The sequence below is a fragment of the Nansenia antarctica genome (genome assembly GCF_963989245.1).
Source record: "Nansenia antarctica genome assembly, chromosome: 5".
Lineage (NCBI taxonomy): Eukaryota > Metazoa > Chordata > Actinopteri > Argentiniformes > Microstomatidae > Nansenia > Nansenia antarctica.
This window is the reverse complement of record NC_137690.1, coordinates 46,119,210-46,137,693: the sequence shown is the minus strand read 5'-3', so window position 1 is coordinate 46,137,693 and position 18,484 is coordinate 46,119,210. Positions and strand designations below refer to the sequence as shown.

Here is an 18,484-nt window from a genome sequence, read left to right as displayed (position 1 = left end):
ACATCCCACTTCTGCAACCTCTGCAGCAATGCTGGAAGCACTCGCACGTCTATTTTTGGAAACCAACCTCTGGATATGACGCTGAGCACGTGGACTCAACTTCTTTGGTCGACCCTGGCGAGGCCTGTTCCGAGTGGAACCTGTCCTGGAAAACCGCTGTATGATCTTAGCCACTGTGCTGCAACTAATTTTCAGGGTGTTGGCAATCTTCTTATAGCCAAGGCCATCTTTGTGAAGCGCAATAATCATTTTTTTCAGCCGCTCAGAGAGATCCTTGCCATGAGGTGCCATGATGTCCAGCATTCAGAGAGAATTGTGCCCAAAACACCAAATTTAACAGCCCTGCTTATCATTTACACCTGAATCCTTGTAACACTAACGAGTCACATGACACCAGGGCGGGAAAACAACATCATTGGGCACAATTAGGACATGTTCACTATGGAGTGTACTCACCTTTGTTGCCAGCTGTTTGGACATTAACAGCTGTGTACTGAGTAATTTTCAAAGGACAATAAATCTATACTGTTATTCACGCAGCACACTGACTACTTTAAGTTATATCAAAGTTTCAGTAGGATAATGTTATCCCCTGAAAGGATATAACAGAATATTTGCAAAAATCTAAAGGGTGTACTCACTTTTGAGATATACTGTAGTTGTTACAGTCTACCTACAGTAGAATTATAATTTCTCTAACTCAAATCTGCTAGCCTTTGGTTATGCAATGGGTGATTCATTTATTGTAGCAATTGACTTTGGCACTGCATATAGTGGATATTCCTTTTGTGTGTTGACAAAAGGTTCGGAACCAAAACCCAGGGTACCGCGCTGGGGACAGGAGCATGGCTACAACACCCCGAAGACTCCTACCTGCATTTTGTTTGATCAAAATGAAGAATTCCAAAAATGTGGTTATTATGCTAAAATGGCATACACAAAAATGAAAGGACCAGATGCGAAGACAAATTATCTCTTTGAAAACTTCAAATTGGACCTTTACGGCAAAGTAAGGCCTATTAATAAATTATCTTCATGATTATCTTCTATTCACTAGAATAGCCTATATATATATATATATATATATATATATATATATATATAACAATTATATATACTTATTTTCTTTCTTTTAAAAAACATATAATTTTCATTATTTTACAGGCTTTGAATAATGATATTATGATAGCTGCAAAGAATGGTAAATCGATGAGCGCCATGAAGGTGATCACAGAGCGTCTGCGGTATCTCAAGGACCATGCACTGAAAACAATCGCAGAACACACGTCCGGAAGACAGTTCCTGGCCTCTGATTTCTCCTGAGTTCTGACTGTTCCAGCCATATGGGACGGTGCAGCCAAGCAGTTCACGAGAGAAGCAGCAACAGAGGTGAGATTGGACAGTTACATGCAAATTCCCCATTCAAGGCAAAAATGTGTTCTATTATCTTTGATTGTATTGTTTGATTGTATTGCTGAGAGGTTTCATAAACAGTCCATATTTCCGACACATTAAAGTATTATGTTCTACTATCTCATTTCTAGGCTGGTCTTGTGATGGAGACAAACTCCAACAAGTTGATTATAGCCTTGGAGCCAGAGGCAGCTTCAGTCTGGTGTAAGCAGCTTCCATCTGATGGCTTCATAGCAGACAAGATAAACCAGAACACACTGGAGCAAAAACCTGGGACACATCGTTGTAGACTGCGGAGGTATGGTCATTTAAGTATTTATTATGACAGCCACAACTTGGTATTGTGACAAAACAAAATCGATATTGATATGAATGGCCACAGTAATAACATTTGTATGTAGTAACTATTACTGTTACTATTGTTTTGTGTTGCGCTGTTCATCCCTAAGACTGCCTTAATTAGTGGCATTTGTCATTCAATCTCTATAAATATGGACATTTCAGTTTGGGGTCCTGCTTCAATTTAAATACTATGCATATCCTTATTAATTCATACGTATATATACTGTACATACGTTAGCCAATTGTTTTAAAAATAAACTGATATACTGCTGATATATTGCTGATATATACTAATGCTTCAGTTCAGGTACATTATTAAAAATGCCTAGAGGAGAAGTCTATCTTAAAGCATGTTGTACTGTATTATAGGTCTAATATTGTGCTTCCCCAGGTGGAACTATCGACATCACTGTTCATGAGATGCTGCCAGGTGGAGAACTGAAGGAGCTCACTAGGGCCTCTGGAAATGACATGGGAGGAGAAACTGTGGACAAGAAGTTCAAACTTTTCCTCAGAGAAATATTCTCTGATGGTCTTTGGGATGAGTATGAGAGAGAGTATCCTAGCGAGATGCAAAAGTTAATGTATGAATTCTCTGTACTTAAGCGTACAGATGATGACATAGAGGTACCCTGCCCTTTTAACTTGGCAACATTAGCTCAGAAAAGGCAAGACATGGAAAGCTTCTTCAAGAAGGTCAATGGGGCATCCTGGGATGAGGGGTCAATCAAAATCACAAGTAAGAAACTGTGTTCCTTCTTTGAGGAGAGCCTTAGAGGAATAACTAGTGTTAAGGAAATCCTGAAAAAAGGTTTCATGATTGAATTAATTGTCTTAGTGGGAGGTTATGCCTCAAGTAAGATCCTGCAGAGTCACATTAAGAAGAAGTTTGGAAATCAGTGCAAAGTGCTTTGCCCTCTTGATCCCCAGGAAGTCATTGTCAAGGGAGCTGTCCTTTTTGGGGTAAACCCTAAGGTGATGTCAGCACGAGTAAGTGGCCTGACTTATGGGATTTCTGTTTCTGCCATCTTTGATGAATCGGCGCACTCTGGAAGAGCTGTACAACACACGCTGCCTCAGGAAGGCCTCCAAGATCTCCAGAGACCCATCCCACCCTGGGTACGAACACTTTACCCAGCTGCCCTCGAACAGGCGGTACAGGACTATGTCCGCAAGGACAAACAGACTGAAGCTCAGCTTCTACCCCAGGGCCATCCAGGCCCTGAACACAGCAAAGACCTAGGTTCTGGGCCCTGGACAGTCTGGACGGATTGATGGCAGCTGCTGGATTGAAAAAATCAGGTGTAGTGCTGAGACACAAATGTGTACATTTCAAGCCTGCAAACTGCGACACTTTAAATGAATGTGCAATAACACTATGTGCAATATGACAACCCTAGGGTACATAAGGTTGCAGAGAAATAGGAAATGTTAGAATAGGTATAGCATAGCATAGAGTACAGCACAGTGTTTTATCTGTACAGTATAGTATAGTGGATAGTGTACATAGCCTTTATTTATGTAAACCAGCTCCTTTCCCTTCTTGTTTTTTTTAGTTTTTTTTCTTTCCTAGCACCAGGGGAGCCACCCCTCCCAAATTTCGTTGTTTGGTACCTGTACTATAGCAATGACAATAAAGACCATTCATTCATTCATTCATTCACAAACCTGAAAAGAAGATCACAAATGTAGACGGAGAGTGGTGTGATGACATATATGAGAAACTGGTTTATATGGATCAGTCTGTGGGTTGTGATGAAGTCAGGGAGCACACCTTCTCTCCCATAAAAACAGGGGCCTCATTTATAAAAAAGTACTTGAACGTCATCTTTGACTTTCACGTAAGCACAGTTTTCTAAACGGACGTAAGCATTATTTATAAAACGGGCTGAGATGGTTTAAAGTTGCGTACGTGCTTCCTTCTATAAATACCAAATATACTTGGAATTGAACGCAGGTGAATGAGGTTTGTATTAACGCCCTGTGATAGAGGCTCTATTATAGCGGCTGAATTAAGACAAGTGCTATAATATAGGGTAGGCGTTTGTCTGGAAGAGGGCAGAGAAGAGTGGCTTCTCGGTAAGTTGCGTTTGTAACGTTTGATCATGACAACTAACCAGGCAAATGCTAATACTCAGTAGGCTACTCAAGTTGTAAAAGAAAATCAGGGGGGATGGTGGATTTTATCATAATATGAGGACAATTTTAGCATCCCCTAGTCCAGGGGTCCCCAAACTACGGCCCGCGGGCCGAACACGGCCCGCCCCCACACTTGGACCGGCCCTTTGAACAACGTCGCCCCCACACACTCTCAACAATGCCAGAAACATATTTTGAAAATTAAACTTTAAATATATGTTTTAATCATATCATATCTGTATTTGATATTAAAGGTTGGCTTTCAAATTAAAATGTCCCTTAGTTATAAACTATTTTCATTAATAACATTATTAGTTACCGTAGTTTCACCCGCCCACAGAATGCGGATCTATAGCAGGTGCACGCGAGCTAGAACGAAAATTCAGAGAGATGAAAAATGGCCAAACGGTTGGTAAAGAGAAAAGTTGATTCAGAATGCAGGGTTTTTAACCAACAGTGCACAAGTGATTATTATTGTTAAATGCAAAGAAGTTTGTCAATAAATGTATGAATGTGATCGCGGAGGAGGTGTGTCCCGCGGCACCAGATGAATTGAAACAATGGGGGATAGTGTAGATGCCCAGCTGCAAGAGAAAACAAAATAATTTGTTCATGATCTGTGTCAAGCAGGGTTTTTCCTGCATAGAGAATTATGAGGCGGCCGCCTCCGTCATATTTTAGCCGCCTTCAGCTCTCAACAAAACTCTGACGGTCGTATTTTCTACAAGCGTTTCTGTCATTTCTAACTGCAATAGCGGCACTGCGCCGACGTGGTGGCGGGGGCGCTGTTTCACAAATAAGTTAGCTTTCGTTTTTGCTAGCGAAATAGCTGATAGTTGATGTTGACTGCTCAAGGAGAATACATATTTGAAAGTACAGAATGCCTGAGAGCCTTATATTGCATTATATTACATTATATTTTGATCATCTGGTGCCTGAATATTGTGTTTTCCTTTACATAAATAATGACTTCCACCATAAATTGATGCAGAAAGGTCACAAATTGGTGCATATCAATTCACCAGAATGGTAGAAATTAAGTGTTTGATGCTCGTTTAAGGACCCCCAGACAGCCCTGCTTCATGGGTCCCCCCGTGTATGATGAGGGTCCTCCCTCATGTATCAGACTGTAAAACTGATTATATTTCATTGACATATCACTATAGGTATAAATTCCATCCAAATTCAACTGTTTAGACTTTGTTTGCATCCACCAGTGCTCTCCTGCGCGCAATTGCTTTGCGCAACCGCCTCCATTTCACTCCGTTCCATATTATTTTATGTTAGAGACCGACCCAGGCCCCCCATCACAGAAAGGAAAAATGATGTGGCCCTCACAGAAAAAAGTTTGGGGACCCCTGCCCTAGTCAGTGACTTCAGTGTCAGTAAAAATGTCATTGCATGTGTGCGTGCCCCCTCGCACCTTGAAATAGCAGTAATACCACGTTCATTGATAAATGACATAACGTATGGAAAGAGGGGAGGGCAGTTTTAGAAGGGGGACGATTTTGACTGTTTTCATCCCGCCTCAACTCGAGTGCTGCTTATACTGTAATAATATAATGGTCTTATTCTTATCAGGTGACATTGAAAACAGGATTGCGAACCCCCTTTGCGAACTCCCAGACACCGGAGAAACTCCAGTATAATTTAGAGCGTGGCCGGGCAAGGTCCGTTGTGGAACGCACTAGGCATGTTGAAGGGGAGATAGACAGCTCCGGAGGGATATAAAGAAAGACTGAAATACAATCATAAACATCAGTTCCCTTTAAATCTTGAATTAAACTCATTTTCTCGGCAGATAACAACATCGTTAATTTTATTACGAGCCACTTAAACTTCGCATGAATTACAGTAGGCAACGTTTTTCCAGTGCGGCTCACATGCCTGTAATCAGTGTGCGAATTAAATCACGGTGTGCGGGGGAGCCCAGGGATTAAAGCAACAAACAAACAAAATCTCCTGACGGAAAAAAAATTTCTGGCCAAATCGGGGCCGGTGGCTTTCCGTGCGCAAAGCGCGCGTGCGATGTTCCGTTCTACGTTCTAATGCTTTGACTTTTCTTTCGAAAAATGTGAATACATTTCCGCGTTGTCGAAAATCAATGACACATCGCTAGTCAACTAACACGGCTTGTTTTATGAGCCTGCTAACAATGTAAAGTAGTGTTGTAGTTATTTAGGTAGCAGTCCAATCCATTACGTTGCAGTATTTTGGCTTGACTAGCAAGTTTGTGTTGTGATTCTCAACAACGTTGAAACGTAGTTTCACCCTTTTCCATATTTTTGAATAATAAATGTGTGGACTGACGATGTAGCGCAGCCTAACTTATTCTAATAATTATTTAACATAGTTTTATTGTGATAATTATTCCCCCCTCCTCCCAGACTTACAAGGTCACATTATTATTGGATTGGTTGTTTGCGTGCCGGGTGAAGTTAGCTAAACATTTAACCTGCTAGCAAGAGAAACATCATGTCACTCACTCTCCAAAGGTCTAAAGAGGAAAGTTGACGGTGGAAACAGAGCATTTAGGAATGGACAGTGAACTATGCGTTCATCCTACCTGGTTTCATCAATGCAAAGCCGTTGTGAGACTCACATTTTCCGTGCTCACAATGAATGTTCCCTTCCACCTATACATGCGAGTCGTCCTTTTCGTCAATGAATGTGATAAAGACGCACTGACTAGAGGAATCGATTGTGCATAAAAACCTTGAGAACTGCCGGATTAAAGTGACGTCCATAATAATAATAAATAATAATAATACATTAGACTTATAGCGCTTTTCTAGACACTCAAAGACGTCCATATCACCAGATAGCCAACAAATAGTGACCGATGGGAGATGCCAGTTTTCTCATTAAGTGAGATTTAATAGCCTAATATTATTTTTTCTATTTTTAATGAATGGCTCATTGTAATTATTATCCCTGGTAATGTAGCGTGTTTGCTCTGTCGTTTCAGGAGCATATAATTCGTAATTGTAAGTCGCTTTGGATAAAGGCGTCTGCTAAATGGCAAAATTAGTAAAATTAGTATATAGGCTAAGCGGATTCAGCGTCAATGTTTTTCATAAAATTAAACTGCATTTGCGTTGTTACTGTTCACATGTGTGGTGCAGTCACATTCACATAGCCTATAAGTAAACATTAAGTTTGAATTATTTACTGAGCTGGCGTTACTTTTTTCAAACCACACACCGCATGTCGGCTATTTCAGCAGCACGCACCATGTCCACCTACTTATCACTATGAGGGGTTCAGCGTCAGTGCACCCCGCTCTGTTACCTTCGCATAGTTGTAGCCAATAAAGGCCTATATGTAGGCTATATAGGCTATTATATATCATTTATATACCTAATACCAACATCAAAATAGATTGTATGCCTCTACAAATCATATTACACCAGGTAAAATCCGTCACAACTTGGAATAAATCCATCGCAATTTGGAATATTTTAGAGCTCCCCCAAAATTTCACAAACCATGTTTCCAGGGGAGCTCATGTCACCACTAGGGGAGCTGTAGCTCCCCGAGCTCCCCCTTATTTCGCACCCTGCCTGTAATAACTCCGCATAACCAGTAGGTAATGTGCGTAAGCAAATGAATACTCGACGTCGTCGAGCTACGATCGTTTCCACGGTCAAATTGACTCACGTTGACATTTTTATAAATCACTACGTTGACGTGGTTTTCTACGTACGACACGGGTAAGATCAAAATTTGATCTAAGCACGTTCTATAAATGAGGTCCCTGATCAGACAGGAATGACCTTCACCTTTTACAGCACAGATACACTCTAAAAAAAGAATAGTTGAGAATATTAAAAAATTCAAGGCAACCTTATGCACTAAGGATTTTGAGTTTGTTGTTCCAACTAAGAATTTTGAGTTTGTTGTTCCAACTAATATTAGAATGTTGGTCCAACTCATATTAGATCGTTGGTCCAACTAATATTAGAATGTTGTTCCAACTAATATTATTTTTTTTTTTCTATCTATAAGTTATATTTTCTGAGTGGGGCAGTCCCACTCATATTTTTCATTTTTATTGACAGTACAGTATAGATTATGACAGGAAGGATGGGTGAGAGCGAGAGGAGGGATGACATGCAGGATATGTCCCCGGGGATATGTCGAACCGGGGACCCGCTACGCCACCTAAGCACCCCATGAGCCTGTGGTCGTTAAAGACCAAACAATCATCCAGGTGCCCTCTTATAAGTACTGTTTCTCAACCCTCTCCTCGGGGCGCCCCAGCCGCTCCACATATTTGATCTGTTCCACCACCAGCACACCTGATTCAACTAATCAAGTCCAAAGCAATTATGATTTGGACTTGATTAGTTGAATCAGGTGTGCTGGTGGTGGAACAGATCAAATATGTGGAGCGGCTGGGGCGCCCCGAGGAGAGGGTTGAGAAACACTGATGGCGACTCAGACTTTATGGGGTGAGAAAGCAGATCATGAGAATTTTCGATCAGTCCATTGTTGAAAGTGTAATCAGATATGGAATAATTGTGTGGTTTGGCAACTTAACTGTACAACAAAAAAACAGACTAGTCAGCATTCACAAAACAGCTATGAAAATTGTAGGTGAATCCTAAATAAACTATATGAAAAAGCTGTCCTGGACAAGGCTAACAAGATAATCGCAGACCCCAAACATCCGCTCTCCACAGAATACGAAGTTCTCCCCGTAGGTAGAAGGCTTCGCATGCCAAGATGTAACTATAAGCTCTTAAAACTATCATTTGTCCCATTCTCCATTAAACTAATCAATTCTCTCAAGCAGAAACGATGATTAGGACATGATCACCAGCACCTGCACTTTATCTTAGACACCACTTGAAGGGCCATGTGCAATATTCGAAAACACCACTTGAAGGGTTATGTGCAATATATATTTATACCAAATGATGCCATGTCCAGGTGGAAACTGCTGCCAATGTCACTCAATGTTTGTTGCTGTCCTGTTGTTTACTTTGTCTACTGTATGTTGTATGTATCGTCACTGTTGCACTTGAAGCATGAAAGTACCATCATGCCCAAGACAAATTTCCCCTCGGGGACAATAAAGTACAATCAATCAATCAATCAACTAATATTAGTTTGTCCTGCCAATGGTCATCACATTTAATTCTTCATTCTGCCAATGCAGATTTTTTTGTTCAATAAATGGTGTCATTAGCCAAGATAATTATATAACCTAAATTCTGAAATGAATCACTAATACTGGAGCGTGGAAATAGATTTAACTCCGCACACCAAGTGTAATCACGCTAGCTTTTTTTGGCTGTTGCATGGCATCGAACACTGACACAGTCACATTTCAAGGCACGGTTTTTGCTTGGTTTATCCCTTTAAACTCGAACTACCCCATACTTCCCCCTGTACGACGCAGCTACGGTTTGACCCATAAAACTTACATAGAATGTGCCCATAATCCTTTGGGGCCGCTAATGTGCAAATCAGTTGTGGCCAAGCGACCAATCAATGAACAACAACAACACAACGAACAACAGTCGTGAACCTAACAGTAGCCGTGACTAGCTAGCTCGCTGTAACGCGTAACCAGGCGATAACATTTGGGTGAAAAAGTGGGGTGAAATATTTTTTCCACCCTAAATTAAAAGTATGTCACCGTGGACATATGCCAAATCAAGATAACAAAACAAATCAAATAAGTTATTGTCCAAACAAGCATTAAATCAACAGTTTGTTCTTCAGAGATCCCACGCGCTGTGTGCAATCAGAGCCAATGTCCATGAACACATTTTGGGTTAGGGTTAGCGTTGAGGTCTGAGCTGCCTTGTGCGCATGCGCTGCTGTTATACCAACGAACCAGATATGCCAACAACAAATTGCAAATTCAGTTTATTCACAATTGTATGTTTAGAACTTATTGGGGTCCATTCCATTCCTCTGATGTACATTTTTACGTTCACTCATAGTAATTTAAATGTTCCTATCTGAACAATTCAGAATACTAACTCTACTGAATAAAGCGTAGTTGTTTTTTTTACAGTGTAGACGTAATCCTAAATCTATCAAGTATGTAGATGAGTGGGTAATAGAACAGATTGGCTCCTTCACTGTTCCGATGCCTGACATCCTTGGGGGCAAGGCCCGCAAAGTCAGGTTAGAAATCAAGTTTGGCTCCACAGAAATGAAAGCCACAGCCACGGACATAACTTCAAATAACTTCAAATACAACTGAGACAATCAAACTTGATGTCAAAATTCACATTATGTTTCTAAGTTGACAATCTTTCCTTTCCACGGGACTTAATCTACTGAAACACCTTAAGACAAAGATGTATTTTATTTCAGTTTAATGCGTAAAAATGTATGATAATTGTTGAAAATGCACTTTTACCATAGAAGGCCAGCTCGACCATTTAGTAGAGGCTCATTAAAAAAATGTGTCTGTGGTTATTTGTGTCCCAATTGACAAGAAAATGCAAAGAAATATTTTTTCCATAGCTTTTTTCTTGGTCTGGCAATTAAAGGGTTATAGAAAGTACTTTGGATCAAATTTGATCGTATCTGTGTCGTATGTAGAAAACCATGTCAAAGTAGTGATTTATAAAGATGACCAAGGTCATCTTTAACTTGCACGTAAGCACATTTTTCTATTTATAAAACGGGCTGCGCTTGTTTAAAATTGCATACGTACTTCCGTCTATAAATACCAAATATACTTGAAATTGAACGCAGGTGAATGAGCTTTGTATTTATGCCCTGTGATAGCGGCTCAATTATAGCGGCTGAATTAAGCCAAGTGCTATAATGAATGAATGAATGAATGATGAATGAATGAATGAATGGTCTTTATTGTCATTGCTATAGTACAGGTACCAAACAACGAAATTTGGGAGGGGTGGCTCCCCTGGTGCTAGGAAAGAAAAAAAAACTAAAAAAAACAAGAAGGGAAAGGAGCTGGTTTACATAAATAAAGGCTATGTACACTATCCACTATACTATACTGTACAGATAAAACACTGTGCTGTACTCTATGCTATGCTATACCTATTCTAACATTTCCTATTTCTCTGCAACCTTATGTACCCTAGGGTTGTCATATTGCACATAGTGTTATTGCACATTCATTTAAAGTGTCGCAGTTTGCAGGCTTGAAATGTACACATTTGTGCCTCAGCACTACACCTGATTTTTCAATACAGCAGCTGCCATCCATCCGTCCAGACTGTCCAGGGCCCAGAACCTAGGTCTTTGCTGTGTTCAGGGCCTGGATGGCCCTGGGGTAGAAGCTGAGCTTCAGTCTGTTTGTCCTTGCGGCCATGGTCCTGTACCGCCTGTTCGAGGGCAGCCGGGCAAAGTGTTCGTACCCAGGGTGGGATGGGTCTCTGGAGATCTTGGAGGCCTTCCTGAGGCAGCGTGTGTTGTACAGCTCTTCCAGAGAGGGGAGGGGGGCGCCGGTGATCTTCTGGGCTGTTCTCACGACTCTCTGTAGCGCATTTCTCTCTGCGGCTGTGCAGCTGGAGAACCAGTATAATATAGGGTAGGCGTTCGTCTGGAAGCGGGAGAGGGCAGAGAAGGGTGGCTTCTCTGTAAGTTGCATTTGTCACGTTTGATCATGACAACTAACCAGGCAAATGCTTATAATGTAATAATATAATGGTCTTATTCAGGTGACATTGAAAACATGGCTGCTCACTCCCTGCGAACCCCCAGACACCAGAGGAAATCCTGTATAATTTAGCGCATGGCCGGGCAAGGTCCGTTGTGGAGCGCACTATAGGCATGTTGAAGGGGAGATGGCGTTGCCTTGACAGCTCCGGAGGGATATAAAGGAAGACTGAAATACAATCATAAACATCAGTTCCCTTTAAATCTTGAATTAAACGAATTTTCTCGGCTGATAACAACATCGTTAATTTTATTAAGAGCCACTTCACATGAATTACAGTAGGCAGTGCGGCTCACAGGCCTGTAATAACTCTGCATAACCAGTAGGTAATGTGCATACGTCAAGTCAATACCTGACGTAGAGCTACGATCGTTTCCACGGTCAAATTGACTCACGTTGAAAATGACTCATGAGGCCCCAGGTCCTGGAGGCTAGGACACACACACACACACACACACACACTTTCTATTTCTCCTCTCTACCTCTCTTACTTCCTCCTTCCCCTTTATGTATTCTCTCTCTCCCTCTCTCTCCCTTTCTCTCTCTCTGTCTCTCTCTCTGTGTCTCTCTCTCTATCCCTCCCTCTCTCTCTCTCCCCTTCTCTCTCTCTCTCTCTCCCTCTCTCCCTCTCTCTCTCTATCTCCCCCTCTCTCTCTCTCTCCCTCTCTCTCTCTCTCTCTCTCTCTCTCTCTCTCTCTCTGTCAAAACCAATTACTAGGGAGTAGCTTTGAGGGATTTCAGTGAACATTCCAAATGAAATGAGGCCCCTGGTGTGTGTGTGTTTGTCTTCAGGTGTGTGTGTGTGTGTTGACACCCCTGGTGTTGGTGAGGATGGATTTGCAGTATGCCAGCAATGTTCGAGAGAAACTTGTCTTTCTGGATCAGACTACATCCAGCAGCACATTTATGACATTCATGACTTTGTCACCTACTTCGAAAAAAGGTTGGTGACATTACCAACTTTTCCCCTCCTCCTACCAACGCTACTAACACCCCTTCCAGACTCTCTGCTCGACACTCGGTCTCTGCCTTGTGCGCATGCGCTGCTGTTATACCAACGAACCAGATATGCCAACAACGAATTGCAAATTCAGTTTATTCACAATTGTATGTTTAGAACTTATTGGGGTCCATTCCATTCCTCTGATGTACATTTTTACGTTCACTCATAGTAATTTAAATGTTCCTATCTGAACAATTCAGAATACTAACTCTACTGAATAAAGCGTAGTTTTTTTTTTTTTACAGTGTAGACGTAATCCTAAATCTATCAAGTATGTAGATGAGTGGGGAATAGAACAGATTGGCTCCTTCACTGTTCCGATGCCTGACATCCTTGGGGGCAAGGCCCGCAAAGTCAGGTTAGAAATCAAGTTTGGCTCCACAGAAATGAAAGCCACAGCCACGGACATAACTTCAAATAACTTCAAATACAACTGAGACAATCAAACTTGATGTCAAAATTCACATTATGTTTCTAAGTTGACAATCTTTCCTTTCCACGGGACTTAATCTACTGAAACACCTTAAGACAAAGATGTATTTTATTTCAGTTTAATGCGTAAAAATGTATGATAATTGTTGAAAATGCACTTTTACCATAGAAGGCCAGCTCGACCATTTAGTAGAGGCTCATAAAAAAAATGTGTCTGTGGTTATTTGTGTCCCAATTGACAAGAAAATGCAAAGAAATATTTTTTCCATAGCTTTTTTCTTGGTCTGGCAATTAAAGGGTTATAGAAAGTACTTTGGATCAAATTTGATCGTATCTGTGTCGTATGTAGAAAACCATGTCAAAGTAGTGATTTATAAATATGAACAAGGTCATCTTTAACTTGCACGTAAGCACATTTTTCTATTTATAAAACGGGCTGCGCTTGTTTAAAATTGCGTACGTACTTCCGTCTAAAAATACCAAATATACTTGAAATTGAACGCAGGTGAATGAGCTTTGTATTTACGCCCTGTGATAGCGGCTCAATTATAGCGGCTGAATTAAGCCAAGTGCTATAATGAATGAATGAATGAATGATGAATGAATGAATGAATGGTCTTTATTGTCATTGCTATAGTACAGGTACCAAACAACGAAATTTGGGAGGGGTGGCTCCCCTGGTGCTAGGAAAGAAAAAAAAACTAAAAAAACAAGAAGGGAAAGGAGCTGGTTTACATAAATAAAGGCTATGTACACTATCCACTATACTATACTGTACAGATAAAACACTGTGCTGTACTCTATGCTATGCTATACCTATTCTAACATTTCCTATTTCTCTGCAACCTTATGTACCCTAGGGTTGTCATATTGCTCATAGTGTTATTGCACATTCATTTAAAGTGTCGCAGTTTGCAGGCTTGAAATGTACACATTTGTGCCTCAGCACTACACCTGATTTTTCAATCCAGCAGCTGCCATCCATCCGTCCAGACTGTCCAGGGCCCAGAACCTAGGTCTTTGCTGTGTTCAGGGCCTGGATGGCCCTGGGGTAGAAGCTGAGCTTCAGTCTGTTTGTCCTTGCGGCCATGGTCCTGTACCGCCTGTTCCAGGGCAGCCGGGCAAAGTGTTCGTACCCAGGGTGGGATGGGTCTCTGGAGATCTTGGAGGCCTTCCTGAGGCAGCGTGTGTTGTACAGCTCTTCCAGAGAGGGGAGGGGGGCGCCGGTGATCTTCTGGGCTGTTCTCACGACTCTCTGTAGCGCATTTCTCTCTGCGGCTGTGCAGCTGGAGAACCAGTATAATATAGGGTAGACGTTCGTCTGGAAGCGGGAGAGGGCAGAGAAGGGTGGCTTCTCTGTAAGTTGCATTTGTCACGTTTGATCATGACAACTAACCAGGCAAATGCTTATAATGTAATAATATAATGGTCTTATTCAGGTGACATTGAAAACATGGCTGCTCACTCCCTGCGAACCCCCAGACACCAGAGGAAATCCTGTATAATTTAGCGCATGGCCGGGCAAGGTCCGTTGTGGAGCGCACTATAGGCATGTTGAAGGGGAGATGGCGTTGCCTTGACAGCTCCGGAGGGATATAAAGGAAGACTGAAATACAATCATAAACATCAGTTCCCTTTAAATCTTGAATTAAACGAATTTTCTCGGCTGATAACAACATCGTTAATTTTATTAAGAGCCACTTCACATGAATTACAGTAGGCAGTGCGGCTCACAGGCCTGTAATAACTCTGCATAACCAGTAGGTAATGTGCATACGTCAAGTCAATACCTGACGTAGAGCTACGATCGTTTCCACGGTCAAATTGACTCACGTTGAAATTGACTCACGTTGACATTTTATAAATCACTACTTTGACGTGGTTTTCTACGTACAACACGGGTATGATCACATTTGATCCAAAGTACTTTCTATAAATGAGGCCCCAGGTCCTGGAGGCTAGGACACACACACACACTTTCTATTTCTCCTCTCTACCTCTCTTACTTCCTCCTTCCCCTTTATGTATTCTCTCTCACCCTCTCTCTCCCTTTCTCTCTCTCTGTCTCTCTCTCTCTGTGTGTCTCTCTCTCTCTCCCTCCCTCTCTCTCTCTCCCCTTCTCTCTCTCTCTCTCTCTCCCTCTCTCTCTCTCTCTCCCCCTCTCTCTCTCTCTCTCTCTCTCTCTCTCTCTCTCTCTCTCTCTGTCAAAACCAATTACTAGGGAGTAGCTTTGAGGGATTTCAGTGAACATTCCAAATGAAATGAGGCCCCTGGTGTGTGTGTGTGTGTTGACACCCCTGGTGTTGGTGAGGATGGATTTGCAGTATGCCAGCAATGTTCGAGAGAAACTTGTCTTTCTGGATCAGACTACATCCAGCAGCACATTCATGACATTCATGACTTTGTCACCTACTTCGAAAAAAAGGTTGGTGACATTAGCGGCAACTTTTCCCCTCCTCCTACCAACGCTACTAACACCCCTTCCAGACTCTCTGCTCGACACTCGGTCTCTGGCTTATCATCTTTTTCCCCCCTCTCCCCTGATGAGATTCTCACACTGATCACATCCAAGCGGGCAACCACCTGCCCTCTCGATCCCATCCCCTCCTCTCTTCTCCAATCCATTTCTTACCGTACCACCGTTATAAACTCCTCCTTATCCACAGGATCTGTCCCGGCTGCCTTCATGGTAGCCAGAGTCAAGCCTCTCCTCAAGAAACCTACCTGTGACCTGTCCTCTGTCCACAACTACAGACTGGTATCCCTTCTCTCCTTCCCTTCCAAAACCCTTCAACGTGCTGCATCTAAACAACTGACTGACTATATCCGGAAGATGGAACATCTGGACTCCAACCAATCCGGCTTCAAGGCTGGCCATTGCACTGAGACTGCTCTCCTTGCTGTCACAGAGGCCCTCCACTCTCCTCAAGCTTCCTCCCTCTCCTCTGTTCTCATTCTCCTGGACCTGTCCGCTCCCTTCGACACAGGCAACCACCAGATCCTTCTCTCCATCCTCTCAGAACTGGGCATCTCTGGCACCACACACTTGCTTCCTTGCTTGCTTCCTACCTGGCGGGTCACTCCTACCAGGTGACTTGGAAACAATCTTTGTCTTCTCCATGAACCCTCATCACTGGGGTACCACAGGGCTCTGTCCTAGGGCCCCTACTGTTCACATGGGTTCTCCTACCACAGTTACGCAGATGACACTCAACTCTTCCTGTACCTCCCCCCCTCTGACCTACATGTGGCAACACATGTCTCTGCATGTCTCTCTGACATCTCCACATGGATATCAGCCCACCATCTCAAGCTCAACCTTAACAAGACTGAGCTACTCTTCATCCCTGGGAAAGTCTGCCCTCAACAAGACTTCTCCATCACAGTGGAGAACTCTACTGTAACCCCCTCCCAGACAGCCAAGAACCTTGGCGTGATCCTGGACAACCGCCTATCCTGTGCGGAGAACATGCAGTGATAGCACGCTCCTGCAGATTCTTCCTTTACAACATCAGAAGGATACGACCATTCCTCACCAGAGAAGCAGCGCAACTTTTGACCCAGTCACTGGTCATCTCCCGCCTTGAATACTGCAACACACTCCTGGCCGGGTTCCCCGCCTCCGCCATCAGACCTCTGCAGCTCATCCAGAATGCTGCTGCCCGTCTGGTGTTCAATCTCCCCAAATGTTCTCATGTTACCCCGCTCCTTCTCACCCTGCACTGGCTCCCGATAGCAGCTCGAATCAGATTCAAGACCCTGGTGCTTGCCTACCAGGCAACAAAACGGATAGCCCCTGCTTACCTGCGGGCAATGGTCACCCCCTAAACAGTAGCCCGTTCACTCCGCTCCTCCACCTCGGCTGGCCGATTGGCTCCACCACCTCTATGCCAACACGGCCGTCACGCTGCCCGATCACTTCTCTTCACTATACTGGCTCCCCGCTGGTGGAATGAGCTTCCCACGGCTGTCAGAACTGCAGTCACTCCCCATGTTCCACAAGTCCCATCTCTTCAGGTTACACCTAACTGCTCCTCTTGAGACATCTACTACCCCTGTGCCTCCTGAGACATCTGCTTCCCCCTATACTGTGTCTCCTAAGATTTATACTTCCTCCCCTTGTACTGTCTCTCTTGTGTAAAAAATAAATAAAAATAAAATAAGGTGTCTGCTAAATGCCAAAAATGTAATGTAAATGTAATTAATCTTCCTCATCAGAGACATCTACGATGTTGAGATACATCAAAGACTTGGAATACGTTCAAATCTGAATTTTCCACTGCAAATATGAGGATGTTTTTTCTCTACAGCATTCTGTACAGATACCTTAATGCCAATCCTCCACACAACTATGTGTCTTATCAGTAAATTACATTCCTATTTTGAGCAGTGATGATAGTATCTCACAGATCATTATCTGGTACTTAGATAGTGGCATTGGCATGACTTCCTTTAGCGAAAACGTCTTGAAGTGCAGTGTGAAAATACTTTATTGTGTGTGCCCTGATGGCCAGTATATTGCATAAACTAGAAAATGTGTTAGTCAGGGAGACACTGTTATGGTGGTGTGAGAGGGGAAGAGGACAACAATGTTGAGGTGCATGCCCAAGGTGTGGAACTAGTAGAAACTAGGTGGAACTAGGTAGAAATATTGTTGGCATTTTTGTACACGTATTTACAAAACAATAAGCAGGACGATGACAGGACACTGAACATAAACTGAAATAATGAAAAGAGAGCTCTCAAAAAAGAACGAAAATAAACACAGACAAGGTTTTTTACTTACTTCACTTTTTATGACAAATACAACTTTTCCTTTAATTACCAGAAAACAGGTACCACTATTTATTTATTTTTGGCATTGAGGAAATACTGAGCTATAAGGCTATTCATACTGTAGCAGAATCAGTTTCAAACGATATATTAAGTATGATAAGGAAACCACACATAGAACTGAATACATTCATTTTACAAAACCATATTTTCATTACATAAGTCCAGACTACACAGTTTCCAACCCTTTGTTTTCCAATATCAAGCTCAACAGATCCCAGATACGCTCATATGATGAGCTGCCTCCTTCAACTTTGAAGCCTTTCACACCAATCAAACTTTAAATTGTGCAGAGAGGTCTAACTGCCGTTGCTAATAGTTGCTATTGTATTATTATTTCAAGAGGCCAAATGTTGGCTATACATTTTGATATCTGAGACATAAAGAAATAAATTGCATGAACAGGTTTGCGTCTGACACTATTATGGGAACACTTACGGCAACAATGTAACTGAGACTCATGTCTCCTTCAGCCAATCGGGGGCAGTGTTTCTACAAGTCAGGAAACAGTCGTGAATATTCATGAACTATTTGGGCCTTCCCTACTCCAGATTGTAGGAGTCGACGACACCATTCCCTGCACCACACCATTCCCTGCTCGGGTGGAGAAAGCATTCTTTAAGAGAGGGGATATTGTCGGATATTCCTGACCGAACGAACGCAGT

General features: G+C 42.4%; 1 pseudogene across 1 annotated transcript; it reads left to right on the top strand.

Annotated features, from left to right (window-relative positions):
* The first annotated feature begins 727 nt into the window (after nucleotides 1–727).
* Nucleotides 728–18,469, top strand: LOC308158049 (heat shock 70 kDa protein 12A-like; annotated as a pseudogene). Its single transcript has 5 exons — nucleotides 728–1,009; nucleotides 1,165–1,389; nucleotides 1,545–1,711; nucleotides 2,147–2,745; nucleotides 18,371–18,469. The product of its transcript is annotated as a heat shock 70 kDa protein 12A-like (transcript).
* The last annotated feature ends 15 nt before the right edge of the window (nucleotides 18,470–18,484 follow it).